Genomic DNA, 6,273 nt, shown 5'->3' with positions numbered 1-6,273 from the left:
TTATCTTGCCCATATATATTTTGATGGCAATATTTTTAGTCTTTAATCAGACATTTAAAAAATACGCAACTTAGTTTTCACTGAAAGAACTCTCTTTTCACACTCATATTTAATTGGTTTATGTAATGTTTAATTATAATAAGTGTCCTTACTAAGTATAATAAGCATAACTGCCATAAACGAATTTGGGAACAAACACAACTGACTTTGTAAGTATACAGCGTGACTGTAGAGAGCTGAAATTACAGGTGTAGCAGACTACAGCCTACTAGCAGAGTTTGTTTAGTGTGCCATGGACATGGGTCAATATGTTTACAACACAGAGGGAGTGAACAGAGGGAGGCAATTCAACAAGTGGGTTAAATGAAGAATTAAGAGTGCATCTATTCTACTATTTTAGAGGTGTAAATTCAGAATTACTTGAAAAACTGTAAAAAAAAAATGTTATAACATACACATAGCAAAAAACCATTTAAACCATTTTGGGTACAGTTCAATGGTATTAAGTACCTTCACATTGTTGTGCAACCATCACCACCATCCATCTCCATAACTTTTTTCATCTTGCAAACAGAATACTTCTTAATAATTAATATACAATTCCCAGACACACAACTCTGATATGCTAGCTTCTAAGCAGATATCTCTGGCACTTAGTAGCTGTGTAAATAAACGTGGACAACTCACTTATCCTACCGGTGTTTCAGTTTTCTCATCTATAAAATAGAACTAATATCTATCCCACAGAACTGACAAAAGACAAAATAATATGTGTTAAAGGACTTTAAAAAATGGAAAGCATTTTATAGTTGCTACTTATGATCACTATTATTGGTAACAGAAAATTTGAAGATCCTTTATATCTGTAAAAATTTTGTAATAAAGTACTATTTCTGTGGGAGACAAAGCCATATATAATCACATGGTTCTAAAAATGGAGAGTAGAATGGTACAGACATGATATCAATGAGTTCTAGATTCCTTTAAATTGACCTTAATTCTATTGTGAAATAATAAACTTCAGCAAAACTGCTTCAGAGATATTTGAGATATTTGAGGCGTATTATCTTTTCTAGATTCCTGCCTTCCATAGAGATATATGTTTTCTCCAATAATCTCTCCAGATTTAGACTGTCTTTTCTTTGACCTGTTACTTCCTTTTTGTTCAGTGGTACACTGTGCTCTCTTGGATGATGATTTTTTTCACCAAAAGGTAAAAATTTGAAATTGTGAGCAGGTATTTAATCTGAAATCTTGCCCTTTACATTTCTGGAATACTTACTGCCACTTCATCAGAGTACCTAGCTAAGGTTGTGTGTGGTCTCGCTTTCTGAAGAAAATATTTTAAAAAGTAAGTGGGAATGGAATGGGGTAGGGGAGGTGACTCATCCATCAAATAAAGATTTATTCAAGTACTGTTATCTGTGATAAAGGAAGCAGTTAAGAGTCACATTTCAGAATAGCATTGGAAGAATTTAAACTGAGGCATTTCCCAGTATTGCCATTGTTTTCTTTGGTATTTCATTAACACTGTGGGTGGGGAGGTGCAGGGGAGGGCAATGGCCCTAAATAAGTGAAAGGGAAACAACTTCCATTCCTAGTGGATTTCCCTTATTACCTAATATGTTGATTCTGTTCAATTCAATTCAACAAAAAATTTTGAGTACCTCTGAAGTGTCTGCTTTGTACAGTAAACAAATGAACCCTACCCTTGGAGAGTTTACCTTCTGGTTGTGTTAATCAATCTTCTGAGAAAAATGTTAAATTATTTTCCTTTCTCAATTTTTTCCATATATATCAAATATAAGCATTGGTACATTCAAAGTGATGGTGAAGGCCTAAAAGGAAGAATCATCTTCATAACTTGCTGGGGACAATTTAATTTAGTTTTATTCAAAAATATTCATTAAAAAATACATACAAAAGTATAAACCCATCAAGTTTCAGTTCTATTGATTTGAGATATAAGCATGATCCAAACTATTTGCCCGTCTTTTATTTGTGTGTTATTCAGGGGTTGAGGGCTCGATCTTTCCTATTTTTTATTTTAATTTTGTTAATTTTTTTTTCAATTACAGTTGATACACAATATTACTTTCAGGTGTAAACATAGTGATTAGACATTTATATAACCTACCAAATGATCACCATGATAAATCTAGTACTCATCTGACACCATATAGTTATTATATTATTGACTATATTCCTTATGCTATACTTTACATCTCCATGACTATTTTGTAACTACCAAAATTGTATTTTTTTAAGGTTAGTCTTTAGGGGAAAAGCCTTGGGGCTTTTCCAACAGAGAAGGGGCCTCTTCCCTCTTAAGCTTACAGTGCCTCCACAGTCGGGCATCTATAGAGCAGGCAGAAAATCAGTTTCTCCAGACTCTGCTTTCTATAGAGTATTTCTAGTCCTGGTCATGGTGATGACACCATTCTTTCCTTCCCAACAGTGGTGGTGCCATAATTTCTACATAGCCTGAGGGATAGACCGGGTCGACCACCTGATCGAGAAGTGGCCCTGGCACTTGACAGAAACCTCGCCACTCTCAGGGTATGTGGCTAGGGGGAGAACTCAAGCCCTCGCCCGCGCCTTCACTACAGCCAGGTCGTCCCTTTTCCCCAGGAGTGGCTCCGGGAGATTACCCACTTCAGGTGAAAGGAAGCTGGCGTTATGGCCAGAGGCGGGAGCTGGACGAACCACTTGTAGGGTCTGTTCCCAGCTACCCCCAGGGAAAGGGTGAAAAAGCAGTCAACAAAGGAGAAAGATCTTGACTTCGCCGTAGGAACAACCCTCCTACCCCCATCGCCCAGTTTCTCACGGCGTCACCGTCGCTCTACATTAGGGTGGGCAGAACTTACAAAACACCACCACCTAGATCTGAACCCAAATCAACCAAATGACGCTTTAAAACCTCCCTCAACACTCTATCCATCGCTTTCCAAACGCAAACGTCGCGGGCGAAAAGAGGCTGCACAAGTCACTTAGACAATTACGCTGCCCCTTTCCATGGCGATAACCAAATTAGCCTCAAATTAAACGTGAAATTGGCCCTCGCCGGCTGTGAGAACAAAGTCCCCATTGTCCCTTTGCCCGGGGGCGGCTGTGCCCACCCTGCCCAGGCTAGCCCTGGCCAGACCCCGCGGCAGGGGACGAGATCCGGGCTGAGCCCGAACAGAGCCTCGGCTGAGGAGAGGGAGGACGCGCCCCAGGTCCAACGCGCTGGCGGAGCAGGCGCCGGGTGGGCGGCTGTGGGACTCCCCGCAGGCGCTGAGGGCGGGAGAGAGGGAAGAATCGAAGCAGGAATCAGGATGTGCGGGAGAGGACTGTGCACGCGCGTTTGCGCGCGCTCCCGGCTCCCGCGCGCTCCCTCTCCCCGCCCTTCGTCCCCCGCCTTGCCTGCTCCCTCCCCTCCTCCCCCGCCCCGCGCTCCCGCCCAGCCCCCGGAATCAGTGCAGCTGTTGCCGTGCAGGCTGCGGATTCCTCCAGTCCCTCCCTCGGCCGCCTCTCCGCCCGGAGCAAGCGCGCAGCCCCGCGCAGCAGCGCCCACCGGTCCTGTCCTGTGAGCCCCGGCCCCAGCCGCGGACAGCCCCGCGGAGTCGCCTCCCGGCCCACCCGCCCGGCCGCCGAGGAGCGGGAGGAGGACGGGACCCCGGCGCCCCCACCCCCTATCCGCGGGAGGTAGGTAGGGGGCCTGAGGCAGGAAGATGCCAACTCACTGAGGCTGCCTCTTGGGCGGCGGGCGGGCGACCGGGAGGAGGGGCGCGGGCCCAGGCCGGGAGGACGCCGCTGCCCTGCCGCTGCCCTGCGCCCCGGGAGCGGCGTGGGGGCGGGGAGGCTGCAGAGCCCGGGCGGGGGCGGTGCAGAAAGCCTGGGTCTTCAGTGCTTACTAGTACTCGGGTTTTGTGGGGGCAGGGGCGGCAGGCCCCGCGGTGAGGCCGATCACCGGTGAGCAGCAGATCACCGGTGCGCATCGTGGCAGCCCAGCCTCATCCCCAGCGCAGGGCCGCCGATTCTTCCTCCCTGTCTCCGCCGCTGAGTCTCTCCAGCTGGACGCAGCGGCCCCTGGCGCGGGGGTGGGTGCGGAGTGGGCAGCAGCGAGGGTATATTTTCGGGTGCCCTCGTTCTAGCCCGGCTGTAGGGAGCGGGGGCGGTGTTGACAGGGCCGAGCTCTGCGCGTAACGGTACGGGGGATGCGGCCAGGCGTGGTCGGGGCTGCGCTGCGCTGCAGCTGAGCCGGAGGCGGCGGCCCGGCGTCACCCCCCCGCCCCCCAGTCCATCCAGCCCATCCAGCCCATCCTCGCGTCCCCCGTTCGCGCCCGCCCCCCCCCCGCCCTCCCTGCAGTTCCCACTCTCCCAAGGGCTGGGGCGTGAGCCGCCTGCGGGCGCGGAGCGGCCGCTGCGCCCGCCCTTCAGCTCCTGCCATCCTCTCTTCAACAGGTTTGTACCAGCGCGGGGACTCTCTGAGCCTGCCGTTGGGGTGGTGGGCTGGACGCCCCTCTCCTCATCCTCTCATACCACGCCCGCGGCCTTTTTTTGGAGGGGGGGAGATTTCCCTTTGTTTTTGTGATAGGAAAGATGCCAAGTGGCTGCCATCAGATGGGGAGGGGAAGTGTTGTGGGGAATCAGTACACAAACCATGTTCATTATTTTTTTATTCAAAAGCTATGCCACATAGTGAGGAGAGGGCAAGTGTGGGGTGCTTCCGCAGAGGAGAAAAATATATTCGATGGATTTATTTGGGTGGGGATGTGCTTTTTTGGCAAGATGGATGGCTCACGGTTCCCTCGCCGTGATGCAGCACAATGCAGCAGTATCGCAGCCTCCCCGGGTTCTCGTTGGCGGGGCTTGGCACGGCCACTCGGCGCCTGCGGCCCCCGCCCGGCCCCACCCAGGCCCGAGGCTGCCCTTGGCAGAGGCTCGGAACTGCTTCTACCTTGTCATGCTTCAGTGGGACATGGCGTCTAGAGGACCAGGTCACCTAGCTGTGAGGGTGGACTCTTCTCTTTGGGGTGACTCCCTCCCGCCCAGCCTGTTAGGCCGTACTCTGATGAAGGGGCGCCCTGCAGCGCTATTGCGGGCAGAGGTAGCGGGCCTGCGGCTGCGGACCAGAATCTGATCTAGGACCAAGGGACCTGAGTGGTAGGGAGGGGCTGCAGGGAGGACGCGGCCCACTGGTGTGCGGAGGCAGTGATGCAGTCAGTATTGGGAGTCGCAGTGTCTTTCTGTGGATCACCCATTATTTTAACCACAATTAAGCTGTCCATCAATTTCATATATGAAAAGTTGATGTTTATTGGATCTTTACAGCTATTACAATGGTTAATACTAAGAATATGAATTTTTCCGACAGGGAACCTTTTTTTAAAAAAAAAAATAATGAAACGATTACTCTATTTTAGTTCTTATGTCCCTGAGACATTTCTAAAAATATCAACATTCAGTTAGTTTTATATATTTTTTGGTAGGTAGTAAATGATTAATCTGTATTTGCTTTGCTTTCCTTGTTTGCTTTTTCTGTAAATCCAATTACATATTTGGATGCTTTATTAGGGATTATTAGGTAAAAGAGCATCGATTGATGGTGAATCGGTATTCAAACTTATTGATTTAGATAGCCAAGTTAATTATAACTAATGGGATTATGACGGTAACTGACTTCATTTATGTTTATTTACATATATTTTTTTGTATACGTATTTTTTGCAGATGTGGCTGGGGAGGGGATTGAAGACAGACCACCAAGGCCTCTGTGGCTGATATCTGGTCAGAAGGAGATGGTTGCCAGTGTTCTCATCAGTTTAGAACACAGGAAGTTTCCCCTCTAAATGCCAATTCTACAGTTCATTTATTCAGTGTGGGATGGCACATGGGTGCATTTCATATGTCATCCAGACTCTTCTAAAATGTAGATAGGTGAAAAAAGGAATTTCAGTGTGCTAACTGGAAGGAAAGGTCAGTGTTTCAAAGCAAGGGTGTGTCTACTTTTTTTTTTTTTAATTTCTCATTAATTCAGATTGGTGGCATTTGATAACACATGGCTCTGTAGAGTAGAACTGAATGCAGATTGTGTGGTTTATGTTCATTATTTTCAGTTTCTCTTAAAAGAGAGCCATTACTATATAGAACTTTTTGGATTTGGGTTTTGTTGTGCTGGTTGTAGAAAATCGTATTGTATAAAGATGTCTGGGAGTACTGTTCGCATGGATTATCCAGACATTTGGGATTTACTACGTTGTAAGAAAATATCCTGTGTTGATGTCACGG

General features: G+C 47.6%; 1 protein-coding gene across 1 annotated transcript in view; it reads left to right on the top strand.

Annotated features, from left to right (window-relative positions):
* The first annotated feature begins 3,469 nt into the window (after positions 1–3,469).
* Positions 3,470–6,273, top strand: part of SPTBN1 (spectrin beta, non-erythrocytic 1) — a 185,075-nt gene continuing 182,271 nt past the window's right edge. The window contains exon 1 of the mRNA XM_023532837.1: positions 3,470–3,687. The gene's annotated coding sequence lies outside the window, so the exon portion shown is untranslated. The remainder of the gene's footprint in view (positions 3,688–6,273) is intronic.

The sequence above is a fragment of the Pteropus vampyrus genome, unplaced genomic scaffold (genome assembly GCF_000151845.1).
Source record: "Pteropus vampyrus isolate Shadow unplaced genomic scaffold, Pvam_2.0 Scaffold91, whole genome shotgun sequence".
NCBI lineage: Eukaryota > Metazoa > Chordata > Mammalia > Chiroptera > Pteropodidae > Pteropus > Pteropus vampyrus.
This window is presented reverse-complemented; position numbering and strand designations above follow the sequence as displayed.